Source organism: Balaenoptera ricei, chromosome 3, assembly GCF_028023285.1.
Source record: "Balaenoptera ricei isolate mBalRic1 chromosome 3, mBalRic1.hap2, whole genome shotgun sequence".
NCBI classification, from domain to species: domain Eukaryota; kingdom Metazoa; phylum Chordata; class Mammalia; order Artiodactyla; family Balaenopteridae; genus Balaenoptera; species Balaenoptera ricei.
This window is the reverse complement of record NC_082641.1, coordinates 76,664,615-76,691,680: the sequence shown is the minus strand read 5'-3', so window position 1 is coordinate 76,691,680 and position 27,066 is coordinate 76,664,615. Positions and strand designations below refer to the sequence as shown.

The window sequence follows — 27,066 nt, the reverse complement described above, 5'->3', positions numbered from 1 at the left end:
TTCCATCAATTATTGAGTGCAGAGGATTGAAATATCTAATTATAAATCTCAAATAGTCAATTTCTTTGAATTCTGTCATTTTTTGCTCCACTGACTTTGAGGCCCTGTTTTAGGTGCATATATATTTGTAAATATTATATCTTTTTGATGTATTGACCCTTTTATATCTGTTTTTCTCAAATACTATTTTTTTTTAAATTAATTAATTAATTTATTTTGGCTGCGCCGTGTCTTAGTTGCAGTATGCTGGATCTTTAATTGCGTCATGTGAACTTCTTAGTTGTGGCATACAAAATTCTTAGTTGCAGCACGCGGACTCTTAGTTGCGGCATGCATGCGGGATCTAGTTCCCCGATCAGGGATGGAGCTGGGGCCCCCTGCATTGGGAGCACAAAGTCTTACCCACTGAACCACCAGGGAAGTCCCCTCAAGTACTATTTCTTGAAGCCTATTTTGTGTAATATTAGTACAGTAACTCCAGCTCTGTTATGATTACTGTTTGTATGGCATATCTTTTCCATCTTTTAACTTTTAATCTATTTATTGTCTTTGAATGTAAAATATGTCTTGTATAGATGACACATGGTTGCATCTTGCATTTATATCTAGTCTAACAATTCCTGCCTTTGGATTGAGGTGTTTAGACCTTTCATATTTAATGTACTTATTAGCATGATCACGTTTATATTTTCCATATTGCTTTGTTTTTATATGACTCTTGTCTCTTTTATTTCTTTCTTCTACCTTGGTTGCCTTCTTTGGTATTAGATAAATATTTTTAATATAGTCATATTTTAATTTCTAGTGAAACTTTACCTTTTAAAAAGTTATTTTCTTAGTGTTTGCACTAGAGAACATAGTCTACATCTTAACTTACCACAACCAACTTAATGCAACCAGTTAATACTGACTTAATTTTGAGAAAATATAGAAATTTTGTTCCAGCATAGTTTTATTCCTTCCTGTCCTTTCTGCTATTATTGTCATATGTATTACATCTCTACATGTTTTAAAATAATCAATGCATTACTATAGTTATTGCTTTATGCAATCTATGTCTTTAAAGAGTTCAATTAAAAGAAATGAGATAATATTTTATAGAGCCTTTTATACTAGCCCACATATTTACCATTTCTGGAGCTCTTTATTTCTTACTTTGGATTTAAATTACCATCTGGTGTCAATTCCTTGCAGCTTGAAGGATTTCCCTTAATATTTTTTTAAGACCCATCTGCTAACCACAAATTCTCAATCTTTATTTCATCTTCAGTTTTAAAAGTGATGGCTCTATTTTGCTTTCAATTTAAAGGTAGTTATTCTTTTTTTTTAAATTAATTAATTTTATTTTTGGCTACGTTGCATCTTCATTGCTGCATGCAGGCTTTCTCTAGTTGCGACGAGCGGGGGCTACTCTTTGTTGTGGTGCACGGGCTTCTCATTGCAGTGGCTCCTCTTGTTGCGGAGCACAGGCTCTAGGCACATGGGCTTCATAGTTGTGGCACACGGGCTCAGTAGTTGTGGCTCGCAGGCTCAGTAGTTGTGGCACACAGGTTTAGTTGGCCTTCGGCATGTGGGATCTTCCCAGAGCAGGGCTCAAACCTGTGTCCCCTGCATTGGCCAGCGGATTCTCAACCACTGTGCCACCAGGGAAGCCTAAAGGTAGTTATTCTTTTTTTTTTTTTTCTCTACCTTATTCATCTCCAGTTTTATTTTTTTATTTTTTTTAACATCTTTATTGGAGTATAATTGCTTTACAGCGTAGTTATTCTTGATATAGGATAATTAGTGGACAGTTTCTTTTTTTTCTTTCAGCATTTTGAATTTCTCATTCCACTGACTTCTGGCCTCCATTATTTCATTGATGCTCACCTGTATGTGATGATTTACTTTTCTCTTGCTGCTTTTAAGATTTTCTCTTTGTCTTTGTTCACCAATAGTTTCATTATGTTATGTTGAAATATCCGTCTCTTTATATTTGTCCTGCGTGGGGTCTGTTGAATTTCTTTGATGAGTAGATGAATATTTTTCATCAAATTTGGTATGTTTTTATCCCTTATTTCTTCACATATTTTTTTCTATCCCTTTTTCTGTCTCCATTCCTTCTGGGATACTCATTACATGCTTTTTGATATAGTTGTGATTATCCAAAATGTCTGAGTCTTTGTTCTTTTTTTTTAAAATTTATTTATTTAATTAATTTATTTTTGGCTGCGCTGGGTCTTCGTTGCTGCACGTGGGCTCTCTCTAGTTGTGGCGAGCAGGGGCTACTCTTCTTTGCAGTGCATGGGCTTCTCATTGCGATGGCTCCTCTTGTTGCGGAGCACGGGATCTAGGTGCACGGGCTTCAGTAGTTGTGGCTCACGGGCTCTAGAGCACAGGTTCAGTAGTTGTGGTGCACGGGCTTAGTTGCTCCGCGGCATGTGGGATCTTCCTGGACCAAGGTTTGAACCTGTGTCCCCTGCATTGGCTGGCGGATTCCTAACCACTGCACCATGAGGGAAGTCCTGTTCATTTTTTAAATTATTTTTTCCCTCTGTTCTTCAGATTGGATAATTTATATTCATCTATTTTAAATTCACTAATTCTTTCTTCAGATCATCTTGAATCTGCTGTCAAGTTCCTATAGTGACTTTCCATTTTATACACTTTTCAAGTCCAAAATTTCCATTTGGCTCTTTTTAAAAATTTCTTTCTCCTTATTGTGAATCTCTTACATTTTTTATTCATCATTGCCATACTTTCCTTTTATTCTTTAAATATGGTCACCTTTGGTTCATGGAATGTATTTATAATATCTGCTTTAAAGTCTTCATTTAAATTCAACATCTAGGGATACTCAGTTTCTATTGGCTGCTTTTTCCCTATTTATTTGCATGTCTCATAACTTCTTGCTGAAAACTGGATATTTTAGATCATATATTGTAGCAACTCTGGATTCTGAATTTTTTTTCTCCCTGTTGTTGCTTTGTTTATTTGCTTGTTTCCTTGTTTAGTAATTTGCCTAAACTAAGTCAGTAACACCTACCTCCCTTGTGATAGGTGGCCACTGATTTTTTTGTGTGTGTGTGATTCTTGTTATGAGTTTTACATTTGGCTTCCTAGGACTTGCCTCTGTGCCTCTGTCTGTGAAGCTTAAATGATAAGCTGATGGTTGGATAGTGGATGTGTGCAAACACTTCAAGTCAGTAAGTCATCTGTCATGTGCTCATGGATCTCTGTATTGATAGAGGAATATATTTAAAGTTTACATTGTTTTCAAGTGTGCCCAGCTTTTGCTTTCTGCTGAGCTCTTTCACATTTCCTCTGTGCATGTGATTGTTCGGCCTCAGGAATGTGTGGCTAGCTTTGTTCCTCTCAGGCCTCCATTGTACATACTCTCAGCCATAGCCAAGAGTACGCTTGCCCCAAGTGTGAACATAACCTTGGCCTAGTTGAGCTGTTGACTCTCCTTGCTTGCTCCCTTTTTTAAGGCCATCTCTTCCACTGAAACACTGCTGGAGGTGGGCATCACCCACCACTCAAGTACCAGTGAGCCCCCTTTGACCACAGCAGAGATGTTTCTGGTTCTAACGACCTTCCCCACCCTGGAAGAACCTCTGTACTCACTGAGCTGTGGTTGATGTTGATAAGGGTAGCTCTAGGCTAGAATACCAGAGGGCCCTAGTTTTCTTACCTAAAGATTAATAGTTTTTCAAATATAAATGCTTTTCAAATTGTTATCTTCCTTTGGTCTAGTTCTAGGTGACTAAAATGGTTGTATTTGTCAATTTTGTCTACCTCTATAGTTTCTTTTTTGGAAGAGTATTTACTGATTGTACTCAGCCATAGCTGGATGTCCTGCTTCTGGTCTTGTATTATGTGTACATTTTTTTTCTTTACTCTCTTAGGATGATGGAAAATTTACATGTTCTATTAATGGACTTATCTCCATTTTCTTTGGGGGCTAATTATTGTTTTACGTTGGTTTCAAATGTGGAAAAAAAAAAAGATTTTCTTCAAATACTCCATTGTCCTTGACTGTGCATTCATAATAGAAAGAAGAAAATCAAAAAGCTGCCTAGAAACTATATTTGGATGGCACTGATTTGACTGGTACAGTTTGCTTTAGAGTGAATAGGTGGGTTACCATGATTATGCTGGAAGTCAGCTAAAGGCCAGAATGAGACAGACTTTTCTTTGGGGAATGCATGCTACCTTTCCTAGTTTTCCATTTTATATAATTTATCCCACCCCCCCCACCTTTCCCCTTTGGTAACCGTAAATTTGTTTTCGAAGTCTGTGAGTCTGTTGCTATTTTATAAATAAGTTCATGTATCATTTTTTTAGATTCCACATATAAGTGATATCATATGGTATTTGTCTTCCTCTGTCTGACTTACTTCACTTAGTATAATAATCTCTATGTGCATCCATGTTGCTGCAAATGGCATTATTTCATTCTTTTTTATGGCTCAGTAATATTCTACTGTGTATATGTACCACATCTTCTTTATTCATTCCTCTGTCAATGGGCATTTAGGTGGCTTCCATGTCTTGCTTATTGTGAATAGTGCTGCTATGAACATAGGGGTGCATGTATCTTTTTGAATTAGAGTTTTGTTTGAATATATTTTCAGGAGTGGGATTGCTGAATCATATGGTAGTTCTATTTTAAGTTTTTTAAGGAACCTCCATACTGTTCTACATAGTGGTTGTACCAATTTACATTCCCACCAACAGTGTAGGTGGCTTCCCTTTTCTCCACACCCTCTCCAGCGTTTATCGTTTGTAGACTTTTTGATGACAGCCATTCTGACCTGTGTGAGGTGATACCTTATTGTAGTTTTGATTTGCATTTTGCTAATAATTAGCAACATTGAGCAACTTTCATGTGCTTTTTGGCCACCTGTATGTCTTTGGAGAAATGTCTATTTAGATCTGCCCATTTTTTGATTGGGTTGTTTGGTTTTTTTTGATATTGAGCTGCATGAGCTGTTTGTATATTTTGGAGACTAATCCCTTGTTGGTTGCTTTGTTTGCAAATATTTTCTCCCATTTTGTGGGTTGTCTTTTCATTTTGTGTATGGTTTTCTTTGCTGAGCAAAAGCTTTTAAGTTTAATTAGGTCCCATTTGGGTTTTTTTGTTTTTATATTCATTATTCTAGGAGGTAGATCCAAAAAGATATTGCTACGATTTATGTCAAAGCGTGGTCTGCCTATGTTTTCGTCTAAGAGGTTTATAGTATCCAGTCTTACATTTAGGTCTTTAATCCATTTTGAGTTTATTTTTGTGTATGGTGTTAAAGAATGTTCTAATTTCATTCTTTTCCATGCAGTTGTCCAGTTTTCCCAGCACCACTTATTGAAGAGACTGTCTTTTCTCCACTGTATATTCTTGCCTCCATTGTCGTAGACTAATGAACCATAGGTGCATGGGTTTATTTCTGGGCTTTCTATCCTGTTGCATTGATCTATATTTCTGTTTTTGTGCCAGTACCATACTGTTTTGATTACTGTAGCTTTGTAGTATAGTCGGAGTCAGGGAACCTGATTCCTCCAGCTCCGTTTTTCTTGCTCAGGATTGCTTTATGTTTTGTGTTTCCATAGAAATTTAAAAACTTTTTGTTCTAGTTTTGTGATAAATGCCATTGGTAATTTGATAGGGATGGCACTGAATGTGTAGATTGCCTTGGGTAGTATAGTCATTTTGAAAATATTGATTCTTCCAATCCAAGAACATGGTATACCTTTCCATCTGTTTGTGTCATTTCCGATTTCTTTCATCAGCCTCTTATAGTTTACAGAGTATAGGTTTTTTACCTCCTTAGGTAGATTTATTCCCAGGTATTTTATTGTTTTTGATGTGATAGTAATTGGGATTGTTTGCTTAATTTCTCTTTCTGATCTTTTGTTGTTAGTGTATAGAAATGCAAGAGATTTTTATGTGTTAATTTTTTATCCTGCAATTTTACCAAACTCACTGGTGAGCCCTAGTAGTTTTCTGGTAGCATCTTTAGGATTTTCTATGTATAGAATCATGTCATCTGCAAACAGTGCTGGTTTTACTTCATCTTTTCCAATTTGGATTCTTTTAATTTCTTTTTCTTCTCTGATTGGCATGGCTAGGACTTGCAAAACTATGTTGAATAAAAGTGGCAAGAGTGGACATCCTTGTCTTCCTCCTGATCTTTCAGCTTTCAGCTTTTCCTTGTTGAGTATGATGTTTATCGTATATGGCCTTTATTATGTTGAGGTAGGTTCGCTGCGTGCCCAGTTTCTGTTGAGTTTTATAATAAATGGGTGTTGAATTTTGTCAAAAGCTTTTTCTACATCTATTAAGATGATCATGTGGTTTTTATTCTTCAATTTGTTAATATAGTGTATCACATTGATTGATTTGTGTATGATGAAGAATCCTTGCATCCCTGGGATAAATCCCACTTCATCATGGTGTATCTTTTAAATATATTGTTGGATTTGGTTTGGTAGCATTTTGTTGAGGATTTTTGCATCTATGTTCATCAGTGATATTGGCCTCTAGTTTTCTTTTTTTGTGGTATCTTTGTCTGGTTTTTGTATCAGGATGATGGTGGCCTCATAGAATGAGTTTGAAAGTGTTCCTCCTGCAATTTTTTGGAATAGTTTCAGAAGGATAAGTGTTAACTCGTCTCTAAATGTTTGATAGAATTCGTCTGTGTAGCCACCTGGTCCTGGACTTTTGTTTGTTGCAAGTTTTCTAATCACAGTTTCAATTTCAGTACTTGTGATTGGTGTGTTCGTGTTCTCTCTTTCTTCCAGGTTGAGTCTTGGAAGATTGTACCTTTTAAGAATTCATCCAGGGACTTCCCTGGTGGTGCGCTGGTTAAGAATTCGCCTCCCAATGCAGGGGACGCAGGTTCGATCCCTGGTCAAGGAACTAGATTCCACATGCATGCCGCAACTAAGAGTGCGCATGCCACAACTAAGGAGCCCGCTGGCTGCAACTAAGGAGCCCACTGGCTGCAACTAAGACCTGGCACAACCAAAAATAAATAAATAAAATAAATAAATAAAATAAAAAAAAAAAGAATTTATCCATTTCTTCCAGGTTGTCCATTTTATTGGCATATAGTCGCCTGTAGTAATTTCTATCATCCTTTGTATTTCTGTGGTGTCAGTTGTAACTTCTCCTTTTTCATTTCTAATTTTATTGATTTGAGCCTGCTCTTTTTTTTTTCTGGCTAGAGGTTTATAAATTTTGTGTATCTTTTCACAAAATCAGGTTTTAGTTTCATTGATCTTTTCTATTGTCTTCTTCATCTTTATTTCATTTATCTCTGCTCTGATCTTTATGATTTCTCTCCTTCTACTAACTTTGGGTTTTATTTGTTCTTCTTTCTTTAGTTGGTTTAGGTGTAAGGTTTGGTTGTTTGAGATTTTTCTTGTTTCCTGAGGTAAGATTGTAGCACTATAAACTTCCCTCTTAGAACTGCTTTTGCTGTGTACCCTAGGTTATGGATCATTGTGTTTTCCCTTTCATTTGTCTCTAGGTATTTTTTTCATTTCCTCTTTGATTTATTCAATGATCCACTGGTTGTTTAGTAACATATTGTTTAATCTCCATGTGTTTGTGCTTTTTACAGTTTTTTTCTTTTATTTGATTTCTAATCTCATAGTGTTGTGGTTGGAAAAGTTGCTTGAGATGATTTCAATTTTCTTAAATTCACCGAGGCTTGCTTTGTGGTCCAGCATGTGATCTATCCTGGAGAATGTTCCATGTGTACTTGGGTGGGTGGAATGTTGTATAAATATCAATTAAGTCCATCTGGTCTAATGTGTCATTTAGGGTCTGTGTTTTCTTATTGATTTTCTTTATGGATGTTCTGTCCATTGATGTAAGTGGGGAGCTAAAGTCCCCCACCTTTATTGTGTTACTGTCAATTTCTCATTTTATGGCTATTAGCATTTGCCTTATATATTGAGGTGCTCCTATGTTGGGTGCATATATATTTACAATTGTTATATCTTTTTCTTTGATTGATCCCTTGATCATTATGTAGTGTCTTTCTTTGTCTTTTGTTTACAGTCTTTATTTTAAAATCTATTTTGTCTGATATGAGTATTCTACTCCAGCTTTCTTTTGATTTCCATTTGCATGTAATATCTTTTTCCATCCTCTGACTTTCACTCTGTATGTGTTCCTAGATCTGAAGTGGGTCTCTTGTAGACAACATATAAATGGGTCTTGTTTTTGTATCCATTCAGCCAGTCTTTGTCTTTTGGTTGGAGCATTTGATCCATTTACATTTAAGGTAATTATTGATATATATGTTCTCATTGCCATTTGGTTAATTGTTTTGGATTTGTGTTTGTAGTTCTTTTTCTTCCCTTCCTCTAGTTTCTGCATTTGTGTTCTCTGTTCTGCAGGCTGCAGGATTGTAGTTCCTCTTGCTTCTGGTGTCTGCTCCCTGGTGGGTGAGGTTGGTTGAGGTGCTTGTGCAGGCTTCCTGGTGGGCGGGACTGTTACCTGCCCACTGGTGGATGGAGCTGGGTCTTTACCTCTGATGGCCAGGGCCATGTCAAGGGGTGTGTTTAGAGGCAGCTGTGGGCTCAGGATGACTTTAGGCACCCTGTCTGCTGATGGGTGGGGCTGTGTTCCCACACTGTTGGTTGTTTGGCCGGAGGCATCCCAGCACTGGAGCCTGCAGGCTGTTGGATGGGGGCAGGTCTCAGTGCCAAAATGGCAATGTCCAGGAGTGCTCATGCTAAATATTCCCTAGGGCCTCTACTATCAGTATCCTTATCTCCACAGTGAGCCACAGCTGACCCCCGCCTCCCCAGGAGACCCTCCAAGACCTGCAGGTAGGTCTGGCCCTGGCTCTTATGGAGTCACTGCTTTGCCCTGGGTTCCAGAGCACATGAAACTTTGTATGTGCCCTCCATGAGTGGAGTCTCTGTTTACCCCAGTCCTATGGAGCTACTGCACTCAAGGCCCACTGTCCTTCAATACCAAATGCTCTGGGGGGTCCTCCTCCTGATGCCAGACCCCCAGGCTGGGGAGCCTGGTGTGGGGCTCAGAACTCTCACTCCTGTGGTAGAACCTCTGTGATATAATTATTTTCCAGTTTGTGGCTCGCCTACCCAGCAGGTATGGAATTTGATTATATGATGAAAGTGTCCCTGCTACTGTCTCGTTGTGGCTTCTTCTTTGTCTTTGGATGCGGAATATCTTTTTTGGCATGTTCCAGTCTTTTTTTCATTGGTCGTTCAACAGTTAGTTTTGATTTTGATGTTTTCATATGAGGAGGTGAGCTCAAGTCCTTCGACTCCACCATGTTTTCCTAATCCCCTCCCTCCCATCTCTTTTGATCCTTAATTTTCTAGATAGTTATTTCATATCTTCAAACACAACACTTTTTCCATTTACTTTTTTTTTTTTTTTTACTCACAGTCAGATATTTAACTATGGAGAAGGAAAAAAAAAAAGAAGTTGCTGTTCAAAAAGGTAGGGGAGGGAGATTCAGTGTTTCTTGGGCAGTCAATTGATTGCATACTTTAGCTTCACTTCTTACTCCACACTTCTGCCAATGATATAGGACATTCCTTTAATTGCAGCATTCTCTGCACACATTCTAGAGTTTTGCTTTTTCCAATCTGTTTTTACCATGAAAGCTCTTTCATCTGTTTACCTTGTACAAATTTGTAGTGATGTCTCTCTCAGTCTCTTCATTTTTGTGAGTTTACATCCTGTTCCCTCACCCCAACACACACCTTTTTTATCTTTTTAAGGGAACCTCTAGAAGGGAAGGGGGAAAAATACATGCTTATTGATTTTCCTAACCAAAAATTTTGTGCACATATTGTTAAACAGTTGCAATGTAATGTGTACGTGTGTGCTTGGGTCCTGTTTTCATCTGTCCTTTTCAGCATTTTCTGCATTGCTATATTTCTTCATGATTATTATTTTAGTGGATTTTGAACCCATTTTTAAAGAACAGATTGTTGTATTTTTATTATTATTATTGTAGTCATTATTATTTTAGTTACTGCATCTTTTTCTTTCTTTACCCCATTCTTCATCCCACCATCAAGCACATTTACCTTTCCTCAGGTAACCAATATTAACAACATTGACAGTTTGTGGAACAGTTAAGTCTTAATTTTTTCCTGTGGTCGAACTGATTGGCTGAAAGCTATCAAGAAGCGCAATTCACCCTACAGGCTGACAATGTTATCAAGAAAGCAATTTCAGTTATTTATGGGTTTTCCATGAAATCTTGTGATTTCAGCTATGTAGTATGGGTAATATGTTGTATCTCTGTAATGGCTCCCTAGTGTGGGCATCTCCACTTAGTTCTTAGACCGAACTGAACCATGTCTCTTGTTATAATTCCTCTGTTTCCTGTTTTGCTCAAATTTAGTTCTTACACTGGCCAAGTTGTCCATGAGGGTTTTTGTCTGTTTCTGGTGAAGTATCAACTGGAAGTCAGCTTGGGACAATGGATGTTAGTAACATTTAAGCACTTGTATATCAGACACTGGAGAAAGTCAAGAAGTATGAGAACAATCAATAAATATCAAGGGAAACATCTGGAACCTTCTTCGTATTAGTTTTCTAGTTGACCTAAGCCTAATGAAGAGATCATTTTGGCTGATCACAGATTATAAAATAGATTTTTCTATTAAGTAATATACTTATCATTTGACTTCTTTTCTTTTTCTTTTAGTAAGGCAAGATAAAGAAATAAGTATAGACTTTAGAATGAAGAAGTAAAACTCATTATGTATGCATGATGTAAAACTACAGAAAAAATAATAAGAGTTTAGAAAATATCCTGGATAAATACATCAATATACAAAAATTATACAAATACATACATATATAAACAAAACATGAAAAAGCCCTTGCAAAGAGATATTATTTATACTAACATTCAAAATATGAAGTTCCTGGGGATACATCTGACATAACAAGAGATGTGTAAAACTCCCATAGGGAAAATAGTAAAGCATTATTTTGTGACAATAAGACCTTAATAAATGGAATGATATACAATACACATGGCTTGGGAAAGTCAAGATTTTACAGATGCCCAATTTGATCAATCAAATTCCTAACTGTCTATTTTGGTAGGGAGGAGAGAATACTTGACAAAAGATTTTAAAATTATATAGAAAGACAAAGGGCCAAAAAACAAGAATAACAACAGTGTATTTTGGTGCAGGGAAAGTCAAATAGATTGGTGGAACCTTACTAGTGAATGTTTAGACCACAGACCCACCTCTTTGGTGACTTTACTTGGGAGGTTGTTAGAAACACAGAATCTCAGATCCCAACCCCAGATCAACTGAATCAGAATCTACTTTAATAAGATAACCTAGAAGAGTGGGGAAAGATTTTTTTTAATTTTTTAAAAATTTTTAAAAAAATATTTTGGCCATGCCACGCGGCATGTAGGATCTTAGTTCCCCAACCAGGGATTGAACTCGAGTCCCCTGCATTGAAAGCATGGAGTCTTAAACCACTAGACCGACAGGGAAGCCCCAAAGATGGTTTTAGTAAACAGTTCTGGGGCAACTGGTAATTAAACAAGAAAAACATAATTGTATTGAAAGGTTGCTTACTTCATATGGTGCAAACATCCCTTACTCTCTGTGATCTACGTTTCTTTAGGAGCATTTGAAAAATCACTGAAAATAAAAGGGATGTTTTGAATATCGTTTTCCTAGGTACATCCGTTATCCATTTGCCTATAATCTATGAATCATCTTGTTGATAAGGTTTTCTTAGGTATCCCAACTTCAGGATGTCTTTATGTGTTTCCAGCATCTCTTGGATCAAGTCTGTATATTATAACAATGATAGTACTGTCACTGCCATTGTAGATGACTAATGTTGTGACTGTGCCCCCTCCATGTGGCAGTGAAAGCTGTATCTAATTATTTTATAGGTGTGCTTTGTATATTTTGTGGAAAAAAACTGCTGAAGATACTAAAGAAAGGGCAGCTCTTCTACTGACAACTCATAAGGAAATAATTTACCACCTACTTAGGATTAGAAGACAAGCTCATTCTTATAGTCTTCTGAAACAAAATTAGGTAAGAAATGGTTTTTGTCATATTTTAAATGATTTGTACTCTGCCTCCCCAGTTTGCTTGAAAGCTTCTATAATTCTATTCCTTTGGCCTCTAAGAGAAATGCAGTTAGCATTTTCCTTTAGGAAGGTAGTGTGCCAGCCAGCTGTCAGCCTTATGATATGCCTGATCTCCGATGTCAGGGGAAGCACAATTCAATTTTAAACTAAGTCTTCTGCACAATAGTGCAGCAGGGCTGCCAGCATCTCTCTTTATGTTCCTTTCTTTCAAATTCTCCCTTCTACTCAAACAGTATAGCTTTATTTTTAAATCCTTTGTGTAAGATGAAACCACCACTAACTGACTTTACTTGTCTTTAGTTAAAAATCAATGAATTGACTGAAATAATCTGTATTTCTGCTACCCTTTCTCATTTCTAGAAAATAAAGTACCACTGCTTGTTTAACTTATGACTTGTCTAAACATGTTGAAAGCATTGACTATGAGGCATAACACTCAGACGCTGAAAGGGAACTGTGACAAGTTCAGTCAAAAGGGAAAAGAGGAATAATTTATAAAAGGTGTTGCAGATAATGATGCCAGCCAGTTATTTTAAAATGCATCCATCTCACCTTTTAATGAATTAGATTTGTCAACAGGAAATGTTTTATGCACCACTTCTAATAAAAGTGGCATGCAGTGCTTTGAGGTTGGCTTCTTCAAAGCTAGAGTATTTTCAATTCAAAGATATTTTTTAAATAATAGATATTAAAAAGTATATTTAAATAATATTAAGGTTGTGACACAAACACCAAATGACAAAATTCAGGAGTTTCAAAGCAGAGGCTGACATGCCATCACTATTTCACATAGTAACTGTTTTTTAAATTAGGAGTGTAACAGACTGATTTGGGGATTGTGTGTCAGTTTAACTTTAGATTCTCTTGTTGTTTTGGTTGGTGTCACAACCTTAATGTCAGCTTTTCAAATAGGTTTCTACATTTCCTTTGGTTCGAGGTCATTAAAAAATGCATATGATGAATCTAAGAGGCATAAATAGGTCACACTGAAGTGGAATTCCTTGCTTCTCTGGTATTGAGAGACAGCTAATACCTGCCTTGTAAGTGGAAAAAGTTAGCTCATGCATTTTGGTAAATTTCTGTTTTTCAGGAATTTGATTCAGTCCATTGTAAACCCAAATAACAAAACATGATGTTGGTATAATTGTTTTCTTGTTCCTCTAATCCAAACCATCCGATCTTGTTGGGTTATCATCTCTAGATGTTAAGAATCACAATTCCAACAATTGATTTTTTTTTTCACTAAAAGTACAAGTTAAACCTGATAATTATTTCAATAGAAGAATCCTTATTCGATATAATTAAGTATCGGTAACCCTGCCTTAAATTTTTCCGTATGCCAGTCCTTTATAGAAGCACTTTTAAGCAGATTTTTTGGGGGGTAAAATCTTATTTTTTAAAGTAACACTTGTTATACAAAGCAACATGTAGAGTAAAATCTGATATGTTGTGCTGAATGTTAAAAAAAATTCTAGTACCACACTGGACATTAAAGGAGGAGCCTGGAGCCTTACCCCATTCTGCAGGGAAAGAGAGAAAGGGAGAGAGTAGGGAAATAATAATCTCCCCACCCAGATTCCACCCTTTTCCTTGATTCTCATCTTTCGTGATCTCACAGGGCAGGTCATATGTTGAATATAGTTTTAATTTAGAAAAATAAACATATCAGAATCTGTCCCACAATTGTCTTTTTCATTACCTGTGTTCGAGAAATAAAAGGTGAAAAGAGAGGCAAATTATTTACTGATCTTTTCTTGCTGACTCATAAAGATACTGGCCAACCCAAAACACTTCATAGTTCTCATCTCCTCCTTGATTGAACCTGCAGGTTTTACCCTTCTTGGTTTTTATCAGTGACTGGAGGGGGACATTAATCTTTCTTTCCTAGTTGTACTCCATTCACTGCCTTCTATCTCTTTAATTTTCAAGCAGTGTTGAATTTGAGAAATTTCTAACAGTTTTCATTTCTGGTTCTGACTTTACTTTTCTTCCCCACTGAACTTTCCCATATCACATCACTGTTAAATCATCACAATTCTGACAAGTAATATTCTTTCTAAGCCCCAGTCCTCAATAGCAAGAGGTAATTATGCTGTATTGTACAGTGGTTTGAAAATGTATACAGTTGTCTGTGAAGGTTTTGACTAACTCATCCAAATTCATCTAAACTATGCTAGTGCCCTTGTTTGAACAAATGTTTAAAATCATTATTATTGTTCATACTAATACTAGTTCTGATTTCTATTTGGTAAAAATGAATTGTTAAAACAAAAATGCCTGTTTCTCAATTCAGAGAAAGCTATTCAAATAAATGAGTTGGAACTCAGTATACACCTGCAATATAAAAAAGTTTTCTGGCATAGAAACAAAATAATCTCTTTAAATAGTATAGACCAAAGCCAGCTTTACACAAATTCGTTTAGAGTAGTTTCAGATTTATGTAATTAATAAAGTTGAATAGTGGGTCTAACTTATATATATTAAATGTCCTTCAGTGTACAGTGATGTTCTAGTGACTGCCTGGAAAAATATGATAGAATTTTATTTAGTGTTTCTGCTATGTCAGTCAATTCTATAAATGGCTTTCTAATGGGATACAATATATGCTTGTGATAGTTTTCTATAAGATTAAGAGATAATATTTATTGAGTGCTTTCTATGTTCCAGCGAATATGTTCTAAGTAGTATCATAGAATATGTTCTATGTTCTAAGTAGTATCCATGGATTATCTCATGTAATCCTCATAACAACACTTTAATGATCTCACTATTTTACAGATGTGGTAGAGGCACACAAGGAGAAGGTTATAAAACTAGTAAGTAATGGAGCTAGGATTCCAACACTAGCATTGTTACTCCAGATCTCATACTGTAATCCCCCGCTACTCAAAATGTGGCCCCAAGCCAGCAGTATCACCATTACCTGGGAACTTGTTAGAAATGCAGACTCTCAGGCTCCACCGCAGTATCCCATTATCATGTATAATGTGAACAGGGATCCACTATAGACCCAAGTTATCTTGAAATCACTTGCATAAAGAACAGAAAAAGAAAAAATCCCAGACCATAAACAGCAAGTCTTTCTCTCTACTGGGCAGCTAACTACTTCAACATCTGAGACTTTCTTGCAATCACGTTGTAGCACACTGCCTTTGAGTACAGACTCTAGACCGGATGCCTATGTTTGAATCTCAGCTCCTATTTCTAGCTGTGGGACCCTAGGAGGGTTACACAGCTCTCTGCATCTCAGCTGCATCATCTGGGAAATAAGGTCTAAAACGGTACTTCACACGATTGTTGTGAAGATGAAATGAGTTAATCCATGCAAAGGTTTTAAAACAGAGCCTGATATGAGATAAGTGAATAAATGTTATCTACTGTAGTAGTAGTTGTTGTTGTTGTTAGTTATGATTCTTATCTTAGAGTCATATCTCATACTTCTTGGTTATCAATTGGTAATAACGACAAATATTTTTGTTAGCAGGGCTTACCACATAAAGGGATGTCTTTGGTGTTAGAGTCCAAATCATAAACTTTAGTTTTTGTATTTTTCTGAAAACTTTCTCCTTGTGGCACTTCCTGCCTGTGAGTTCTGCTAAATGCCACTTGATTGGGATACTTAGCTAGTTAAGTCCAATGCACTCAATTCAAAATCAAAATGAAATATGTAACAGTGTAGTGAATTTTAAAATATAGTATATGCTTTTAAACTGAATAAAGATAATGAGGATTATAAGCCCATTTGGCCAGCCACTGGCATAAGTAGTACAGAAAAATCAGGATGAAGAATGTTTATTTGAAGGCTGAATGCTTTGGAAGCTTGTTTGTTTCCTTCTGGGTGGACATAATTCTGAAGTTAATCACAGTAGTCTTCAGGGGGAATAATGGTTTAGTGTGCAAGTACTTACTTAGCAACTATTTAAGAATACATCTAATGTGTGAAGTGAGATTGCATGTTCCTATGTAAAATACCATTTTGAAAACTGATTTGTGAAAGGCACTGAGATAAAAATCCTTGGTGGAAAGAATATCCTGGGAAACTTTTAATTGTCAATTCCAGGACACACACCCAGAAAGTTCAGTTCACTAGGCCTGGGATGAGGCCTATCCAGGTATTTGAATTTTTAACAAGTGGCCAAGGTAATTCTGCTTAAATTAGTGTCTTCAACTACACTTTGAGAAATACTGCAGTAGAGACAAAGACATGAACTGAAAAAAGCTTTTGTGACCACCCATTCCTTTTTGCAACATTGTCCTCTTTGGTACTAGTTTTTTCTATCCTATGACCTACTTTCCCTGTCTTCTTTGGCCTTTCCCTTACCCCCGTTAGTGGTTCCCAAGTGATCTTTAATTTTGTGCTTTTCTCTTGTTTACTCTTTCTCCAAGAATATATCTTCTGGATTTATCAGTCATATCTTTGCAGGTGGTTCTACAAAATAATCACAAAGGTCTCTTTAATCTAAAAATCTCTAAGCCAAAAGGAAGGTGCTGAAATCAATTTAGGGGCTTTGGGCGACATTTAAAAAAAGAATAAGAATAAGAAGAAGGAGAAGAAGAAGAAGAAGGAGAAGGAGAAGGAGGAGAAGGAGGAGAAGGAGGAATAGAATAGAAAATATCAAAGCAAGTATTAAGGATAAGTGATGTTTCATGGAGCTTTTCTTTAAGATATGTGTGTACACCTACACATTAGATTGCAATGCACTTTTTTAACCTTGTAGGTCATAGTTCAAAAAGTTTGAAACATACTGTCTGAGTCTTGGTCTCCTGAACTTCAGTGTGACATTACGAACACTATGTTTTCTCATGCATTCCCCTCATATATCTAACCCATCTCTATTCTGGACATTACCATTTGTATAATCCATTCAAAATTGTCATGTCTAAAACTGAATTTGCTATGCCTTCTTGCTAACATTTTCCTCCTAAGTTTTAAAAATCTATCCATAAACTACTTTTCTGTCATCCAGATTAAAATTTCAGAATTCCTTTGTAATAATTTAGCCCTTACTACATAAATTTCCCTATAGCCTCATCTTGCTACCCTGGCCTATGCTATGGCCCTACCCAGCAGAAAACCTATGGGCACGCATAGTAGTCGCCGCTCCTCAGCTAGCTTCTTGACGGCTACCAGGAGCGTGCACTGCGTGGTATCTATGGCTGCCTTCTTCAAGACTGTAAGAGCCTTTGACAACAAGATGCCTTGCTCTGTACAATGCCCACCTCTTTTGCTTAGCTATTCCTGTCATAATTGGTCATTTTTATTGCCAAGGAAGAGGCACACCCTGGATTTTACCCTTTGCTACTTTCTAATGACATATCCACAAGTTTTCTGCCTCTTATCATGACTATAATTTTCACATCGTCTTGTTTGGTTTCTCTGATGACTTGGGTCTCAAGTCCAAGCTTTTGATGCCTAGGATATATATGTAACACCTGGCTGGTGTTCTCTCAGCTATAATTGCCTGCCTCACTCAGTGACCCCGAACTATCTAGTCGTACCTTGGAAAGTCATTTCAAAAGCTATCTTTCCTTTTCTCGTGGTCCCGTCCTCTTCTTATTCATCATCACCTTCATCTGGATTAATTCACTATCCTCCTAACTGATCATCCTACATCTGTTCTCTCACCCCACACCAAAATCATCTTAACACCCTGTTTGATAAATATTTATAAAGTGGTAGTCATGTACTGCCTTAGTGAAAAACTTTTTATGACTCCCTGTTTTGTATAGGATGAAAGTACAAATATTTTCCTTCTGGAGGAAAAAAGGCCTTGGCATACCCATCTGGCCATAGCATTACTATTTTACCTTTCACTGTTTTCATTTGTGAATTTTCTGTTCTAGTTCCCCAAAGCAGTCCTATATATGCTCCAGGGATGTTCTCACCATTTCAATTACCGGGACCCCTTGTTGGTTGTGGTTCATGATTGTGGAGCAGGCAGCTGTGGCTGCGGTTCAGGAGTAGGGTCCCACTACATACGAAGAAACCTCAAGATGAGGACCTGATTACACATTGGCAATAAGAAGTTAGTAAGAGCCCACATTGTAGAAGAAGAGGGAAATGAGCAGGAGACCAACTCATTATTTACTTCTCTACTTACTGTCTGGCTGAGGCTCCTTATGTCCTCCCTTCACTAGTTGTTGGATCATTCTCAGAATTGGAGAGCACGTCAATCTATATACAGTGAGAGACTGTGTCATCAACTGTGGGGTCTGTGAGACTATGGATTTTGCAAGATCACTGGGCTCCCACCTTTATCTTCCTTTTTCTTGGCGGCTTGACTTCTCTATTTTCCTCTGCCCAAAGGGAATGTCCCTCTGCAGGACTTCTAGATCATTTGTTACTTGTACCACTCAGTTGATACTAAATTAGCTAATGCCTTGTAATATTTTTTTTGTTTTTGTCGCTCACGTGTCAAAAGTAATGTTCATTATAATAAGTTCAAACAAAAATAGATTATAAAGAGTAAATCTTTCCTTTTCCCTGTTCCTTTTTAGTTCTACCACCCACAGCTTAGCACTATTGATAGTTTGTTGAGTACCCTTCCTGATTAGGGGGATGATTGGCTTTTTTTCAGAAGTATTATACTGTATCATGCTGCATATATAATTCTACAACTTACTTTTTAAATAAAATACTATAGCATTCTGGAAATCTTTCCATCTCATGCCATACAGAGCTAGATTGTCATTTTTTACACATGTGCTTTCATTTTGTATATGTTATATTGATATTTAAAATATCCCATGTACTGACGTCACATTATATATCCAGTTTGCCCAGGATAGTCCCATTTTAGGCCTTTTATCTCAGTATTTCATTGGTTTAGCGTTTGTCTCAGATTTTTCATTTTTGAATGAAGTATTATTTAATAGTTACATATAAATAAACTAGGATAGGTTTAGGTAGACCTACACCTTGTTTGTCTACATCCTGGCATGTTCTCATATGTGAGACACCAGTATAGTGAACAGAATTCTCACTTTAACATATGGTTAAATTGGCCAAATCCCATTTATCTTTTCCAGTTCCTTTCCAGAAGTAATATAAGCTAACACATCTTTTTCAAGGAGAGCAGGAAGGGTGCTTGCTGATAAAGTAAATGCACTCTGGCACGAGCAGTTAGATACAGCTAGCTTCTTCAGATCTTAGGGGATGGTGGTGGCAGAACTATTCTATGCTGCCGGCTCTGCTGGCCACTTAATGCGCAGCCAGTTGTACTGAGCCTTGTGGTTGCTTTGGCCTGTGGATTGCACATTTCCCATCCTTTATTCAGTTTTGCCAGAGTGAATACAATCTGAGCTCTCTATTGCTGCAAGGATTTTATTACATATCATATGATATAAATCTACAACTATTTATTTTACTCTTGGGTAACACATTTTTATTTTGTAATAACCATTTTGGTGACAGTGATTTAGAAAAAAACAAAAGAAAATAACAGTGTACATTTAATAGTTAGTACTAAATTTCATTAGACTTGCCGAAAAGAATTAATGTGTAACTCACACTATGGGGGCTATAATGATATCACAGAACACATGAAAACAAGAAGACATAGAGGAACTTCCCTGGTGGTCCAGTGGTTAAGACTCTGTGTTCCCAATGCAGGGGGTCCGGGTTCAATACCTGGTCAGGGAAGTAGATCCCACATGCTGCGGCTAAAGACCCCACATGCTGCGGCTAAAGACCCCGCATGCTGCAAGGAAGATCCCGCGTGCCAAAACTAAGACCTGGCGCAGCCAAATAAATAAATAAATAAATAAATAAATAAATAAAAATACTAAAGGAAAAAAAGAAGACATAGAAGCATCAACATCTATTGCATAGTCTTAAGACCATGCCTGAAAATACAACACTTTAATACTTAGCTGCAGAAGGTATATTTGTGTACCACTTTATGAAACATGACTTTTCATTTAGATCAAGTGACTGTACTAAATTAATTTCTCTCATCTTCAGCTTCAGGTTTTCTTGTGCATGTATGAAAGGTGAAACAATAGCTGTTAATGTATTGGCTCTATTAAAAGAACTTTACTAACACTTAAATGATGCCACTTTTGCCTCAGTATCATTGGATATTTCTAGTAAAAAAAAATCAATTAATTCCAATAATGGTTCAAGTTTCTTGTCTAATACAGGGCATCAAAGTAAAGCATTTAGAAGTTTGTTCTGTAAAAGGTGAAACACTTGACATTATTGTGAATACTATTTATTGTAAATTGAATTACAAACTGCAACGTACATGATAAAATTGTTTGGTCTTGGTGATATTAAAAATATGTTGGGACTTCCCTGACAGTCCAGTGGTTAAGACTCTGTGCTTCCACTGTAGGGGGGCATGGGTTCCATCCCTGGTCGGAGAACTAAGATCCTGTGCAGACAAAAAAAAGAAGAAAAGTTGAGGTAGAACATAACATCATAAAATTTTTTGAATAAATTTAGAACCTATAGAGAGAACTATACTTAGAATATGTTGTGATGCACATATTTGTGCAATTCATAATTGCCTCTAAGAAATCTATAAAATCTACCAATCTAAATAGAAGATATAGTTCTAAAAAAGTACAAATACGTTTATACATACATGAAATAACCAGCCTGGAAATTTTTTTTTTAATATTTATTTATTTATTTTATTTATTTGGCTGCGCCCCGTCTTAGTTGTGGCATGTGGGATCTTCGATCTTCCTTGTGGCATGCAGGATCTTTAGTTGCGGCCTGTGGGATCTAGTTCCCTGACTAGGGATCGAACCCGGGCCCCCTGCATTGGGAGTGTGGAGTCTTAGCCACTAGACCACTAGGGAAGTCCCCAGCCTGGAAATTTTTATGGTTAGATTGATCTGATAAAATAAAAATAACTTAAGCATGGCAGTATACACTTTCTCTCTAACACATATATATGGAATCTGAAAAAAAAATGGTTCTGATGAACCTAAGGGCAGGACAGGAATAAAGACACAGATGTAGGATTTTAGAAATTTTTGAGACTTTGAAGAGTAAGTTTGTAAATCAATGAAAATATCCTACCATGGTATTAAATACTTTGGTAAAAATGTTCTCTAAATTTTGGTGCAGTTTCTGCAAAATCTACTGGAAATTTTTAGTCAAAGCATTTAGCAAGTAGAAGGCAAAAAATTCAGTTTATGTGAAGCTTTTAGGGAATTGAAATTATTGAACACAAAGCTTGCAAATAGGAGGACCTTGACATGTTTCTCCCTGAAATCAAATGGGAAACTGAACAAATTAATTTATAAGAACTCGAATGATGTATAAAATTTAATTGTGAAATTCCATAATTGTGTTTTGAAATACCTACGCTTATGCGGAAAATATTTTGATGGAGTTCATATTTTTAATTGAATAAATTTATAATATGGTTCAGAATGAAGTTAACCTGGAAAAGCCTACAAGTTTGCAGTACCTAAGTTTAGCAAAACATAAAAATAGAACTACCATATGACCCAGCAATCCCACTACTGGGCATATACCCTGAGAAAACCGTAATTCAAAAAGAGTCATGTACCACAATGTTCATTGCAGCATTATTACAATAGCCAGGACATGGAAGCAGCCTAAGTGTCCATCAAAAGATGAATGGATAAAGAAGATGTGGCACATATATATAATGGAATATTACTCCGCCATAAAAAGAAACGAAATTGAGTTATTTGTAGTGAGGTGGATGGACCTAGAGTCTGTCATACAGAGTGAAGTAAGTCAGAAAGAGAAAAACAAATACTGTATGCTAACACATATATATGGAATCTAAAAAAAAAATGGTTCTGATGAACCTAAGGGCAGGACAGGAATAAAAACACAGATGTAGAGAATGGACTTGAGGACACGGGGAGGGGGAAGGGTAAGCTGGGACGAAGTGAGAGAGTAACATTGACATATACACTATCAAATGTAAAATAAATAGCTAGTGGGAAGCAGCCTCATAGCACAGGGAGATCAGCTCGGTGCATTGTGAACACCTAGAGGGGTGGGATAAGGAGGGTGGGAGGGAGATGCAAGAGGAAGGGGATATGGGGATATATGTATGCATATAGCTGATTCACTTTGTCATACAACAGAAACTAACACACCATTGTAAAGCAGTTATACTCCAATAAAGATGTTAAATAAATAAATAAATAAATAAATTTAGCAAAACTTTGAAAATAAGCATATATATTTATTTGATAAATTTGTCTTATGTTATTAGTCCAAAAAGGCACTTGGCATAGAGGCAAAAAAATAGAAACTGTAAAAATATTTTGGCTAGAGTATTTATATATTTCATTATTAAAAATTAAAATTGGTGATATTTTCCACTATTGAATTTGCTCTGAACTTAATAAATTTACCAGGTAGATTTGCACCTGGGAAAGAGTATACAGAAGAGTCACTTGAAGGTATCAACAACTTAAAATTTACTAACCATAAATTGTATCTTGGAAAATTATACAAATAATACAATCATATTTTTAAAAATACATTCTTCAGAAAAATAACTGTGAGAGGCAGACACAACTAAGAAATTGATTAAAGTATATGAAATGTACCAAGAATCATCTGTTTTTATATATTTAATGTTAAAACAATATAAAGATTTTTTTACTTCAATGGGCATAGATATAGGAATTTTTTGAAAGAATGTTATTTTGAATATAAGTATTACATAGGTCCACAAATATTATAAAGCTACTTAATTGATTTGTAAGTATCCATCTCAAAAAATTACATAATTTAAATTATTTTCAGTACCCTTTTTACTCCAAAAAAAAAAGTCCTAGTTTGGATGAATAAATTCTATAATCCTTTGATGTATATATGCTTCATCCCCTCCTTCCCAAATCCCATTTCCCCTTTTCCAAATGATTGCTTTATTAATTCTTATACTTCAAGTTCATTATTTCCAAAATGAACACTCCCTTTCCCCCTACAAATTAAAAATTAACTCTTTCCTCTGATTTTTCTCTTTCGCTTAAGAGTATGTCTTTTCTACCAGTCACTTAGAGTTAAAATCTTGCTATAAACACTGATTCCTCTCTCACCTTTACAAAGATCATTCTGGTGGTAGGATAGAGAATGAGTTAGGAGATAATGCAAAAAATAGGGAAACACTTTAGCAAACTGCTTTACTAATCCAGCAGTTTGGATTTTGGATTTACACAGAAGCAATATGAGAACAGGGTTGGATATGACAAATATGAAGGCAAACTAACCATCTGGCTGTGGGACTGGTGAGAGAACATTAGAACATGGGGGATGACTCCCACATTTCTGACATGAGTGCCTAGGTTGATAGTGGTGCTGTTAACTATCAGAGGGACCTCAAGAAAATGAAGACCTTTTAGAGGGAAGATAATAAAATTGTTTGGGGCATGTTGAGTTTAGGTGTCTGTGGGACATCCACGGGAATTATCCAGTGTGGAGTTGGACAGTTAGAACAGGAGCTCCAAACACAAGTTGTAGCAGAAGACATGGATGCGGATGAAATTGTTCAGTCAGAGGACCACAGGAAAGAGACAGAATAAGGGACTGGTAAAGGAAACTGAGCTGTGGTGTCCAGGACAGATTTAGGGAGGAACAGTGCCCTAATAGCACTTCCTTTGGGGAAGTGCCTGGGACTAGTGTGGAGTGTAGCGGGTTGGACAGAAGACTGACATTTGGCAATTTTGAGGTTCTATAACTATAGGAAGAATTCAGGTCTAGCTTAGGAAATGTTCCCAGAAATATCTTACCATTTGAAACTTTTAGATTGTAAGTTTAATAAATTAAGCTTCAAAGATATAATAGTTTATGTATAGTTTTGCAGGTAACATTTATTCTACTACTCCTCTACAACCTTATTATCATTATTCATTTTTACTCTGACCTTTTTCAAAGTTTCACATTGTGTGTACAAGGGCATGTTGATTAGTATAGAGTGGACTTTCTAATATCTTGTCAAGAATGTCAGTTTTATTATAATTTCACACATAGAACTATTCTAGAAATTTGACTTTGAAGTTGAGTCAATCCAAAACAATTTTAAAAATCTCTTTATTTTTCATTCTTAGGATTGTTTCTCAATGGTATCTATGCATAAAATTTTAATGTTTTTACATTTTATTTTTACTTATTAGTTCTTTCAAAGAATGTGTTCTGTATCTTTAGACTTTATTTAGTAATTAAAGCACCTAATTTAAGTAGTTTTCTTTCTATAATCCATGCCTCCACATTGCCTCTTATATGTTCATTTTGGTCCCTCAGCTTTGGTATATGATTTATCTTTTAGTAGAAAAATACTGGGTTCTTTCATCACAATTACAGTCATTGGTCTGATAATCCTATGAGTCAATCTACACAAAACAAGAAGCTCATATCAAACTCCTGGCAGGTTTAGTTAAAATTAAAATGCACGCTCAACTGTAGAGATTGTCAAGTGTGGAAATAATATTTGTCCAGCTGGACAGCTTTCTTTTGTAGTTGCTAAATGAAAGTTGAGATTTTGTCTGCTCCTTGAAAGCTTCTGTGTCATGAAGGTAATTTGGACTGTTTGTGGTTTGACAGGGATTATTAAAATCAGATGAAGTGAAGGGAAGCAAGTGTGAGAAAGCAAAATTGACACTGACACTCTCTATTATTTGCAGCTTGGATCATGATGACTATGTTGATATGATAGATTCACTGTTGAGATATGTTAAGCAGCAAATAAAGTAAAAAGCAAGAATAGTGATGGATTTTCAGATATAACATGAAGAAATCCAATATTTACTTTCACTGATTGCTTTTTAAATAGGTTTTCAGGTCATTTCATATGAATTTATTTATAACCAACAACAAATTATCCCTCTATTGAACTATAGAATTAAAAAGTATACTTCAAAGGCAGGATAACAGAAAATTAAATATTAAAGAAATAGACCACATGATTAAAATAATAGAATTTTTAAACTAGAAGGGTCCTTAAAGATCACTTTTATTTGATTTCCTTTTTTGGTAGATGGAAACTAGAAAGAGTTTTAAGGTATCATATTTAAATGTTATTTGATAGCATAAATAAATGTAAAATCCAATTTTTCACCATAAATATATTTTCTTACCTTTTCACAGTTATTATAGTATATTATAGTTATATGTTTTCTATAAATAGTATTATCTACTTTAATGAAGTACATGCCTTCCATAAACATGATTTTCTACTGAAAGCATTCTTAGTAGAAGGAGTTATAGCAAAAGGCTATTTCAAGATGTCAACCAAGGACAGTTATAGTAGAAAAATATAAATAAATATGACGAATACATATATATAAAACTGGGTGAAGAACCTGGAGATATCCTATGCATTGTGGAAAACCTTCAGTGATATTTAGGCAAGGTAGTGAAATGATCTGAATTGGTTTGTAACATGAGAAGTCTAATGCCAGTGTGCAATGTGGATATCATCCAGGTTTCCTACAATTCAGTTCAACAGTTCTAACACTAACTACCTGGAGTTAGCACAGTCATTGAAAGTTAAAGGCTTAGTCCTACAAGACTGCCCCCACTTCAGACGTGAGCAAGTGAGGTCTCCAGGGATACCCGCTTCTGCCTGGCTGACTACAAATTCAGCAGCTCCCACAGGTTCAGTAATTCATTTGAATGACTCACAGAACTCAGGAAAGTGCCATACTTCTGATTACAGTTTTATTAAAAAGGATACAACTCAGGAACAGCCAAATGGAAGAGACACATAGGACGAAGTAAGGAAGGGGGTAGGAGTGGCAAAAACCAAATATGTATTTATTATACCACAAATATGTATTTATGTATCTTGGAGACAAGATAGTGTTCCAGATTTGGGGCGCTGGTGCAGAAAGAAGGAGAAGTCAAATTTGAGAGCAGTGGTGACCATTTAAGATACTAGGAAGAGAAAGGGTCAAAGAAGTTGATGACCATTTAAAACAGGGGTCAGCAAACTTTTTCTATTAAAGGCCAGATAGTAAATATTTTAGGATTTGTGGACAGCATATGGCCACTGTAGTATATTCTTTTTTGTTTTTTTTTAATTTTTACAACATGTTAGAAATGTAAAAAGTATCCTTAGCTTGTAGGCCATAGAAAAAACAGACTGCACCATAGTTTGCTGACTCCTGATTAAAAATACTACGCATTGGAGAGGGAGATTAGGTAGGTGGTGACCCTATGACATAGAAAGAAATGTCATTTTAAGAAAAAAAATTTTTTTTTTCTTAAGATTATTTATTTTTATTTTTGGCTGCGTTGGGTCTTCGTTGCTGTGCGCGGGCTTTCTCTAGTTGCGGCGAGTGGGGGCTACTCTTCGTTGCGGTGCACGGACTTCTGATTGCAGTGGTTTCTCTTGTTGCAGAGCACGGGCTCTAGGCGTGCGGGCTTCAATAGCTGTGGCTCGCGGGCTCTAGAGCGCAGGCTTAGTAGTTGTGGCGCACGGGCTTAGTTGCTCCGCGGCATGTGCGATCTTCCCGGACCAGGGCTCGAACCCGTGTCCACTGCATTGGCAGGCAGATTCTTAACCACTGCGCCACCAGGGAAGTCCAAAAAAAGATTTTGAATTAAATGCTGAACATGTTGAGTTGAAGGGACCTTTGGATCAGGAAAGTGGAATTGTCTAGTAAGTGCTTGGAAGTATGTGTGGGGTTTTAGAGAATTAGAGACATAGACCTTGAATTTTCAGCATCAAGATAGTAGATGAAAGAGGTTGTGAAAAACATGCAGAATAGGAAGAGGACCAGTAACTCCAGCATGAGATGGGTAGGAAGAGAAGCAAAAGAGAAATTTCCATAGTCTGCTTCCCAACTCAGGCAAGGGAAATAAGGAGATTTGGGAAGACTGAAAAATGAAACTAATAGGAAAAGATTTTTGAGGTCTGAGGAGAAAATCTAATGAATAAAAATAAAACAAAATTTTTTAATTAAAATAAATCTACTACAGTAAAATTACATAAAAGGAAGCAGTTGCTTT

The 27,066-nt window shown here is 36.2% G+C and overlaps 1 protein-coding gene across 3 annotated transcripts in view; it reads left to right on the top strand.

Moving 5' to 3' along the window:
• KIAA0825 (KIAA0825 ortholog) overlaps window positions 1–27,066 on the top strand; it is a 404,031-nt gene that overhangs the window by 22,303 nt on the left and 354,662 nt on the right. The window contains exon 2 of one of the 3 annotated variants that reach the window (XM_059916768.1): window positions 11,910–12,057. The exons of the other annotated variants lie outside the window; for them this stretch is intronic. The gene's annotated coding sequence lies outside the window, so the exon portion shown is untranslated. The remainder of the gene's footprint in view (window positions 1–11,909; window positions 12,058–27,066) is intronic. 3 annotated transcript variants of the gene reach the window in all.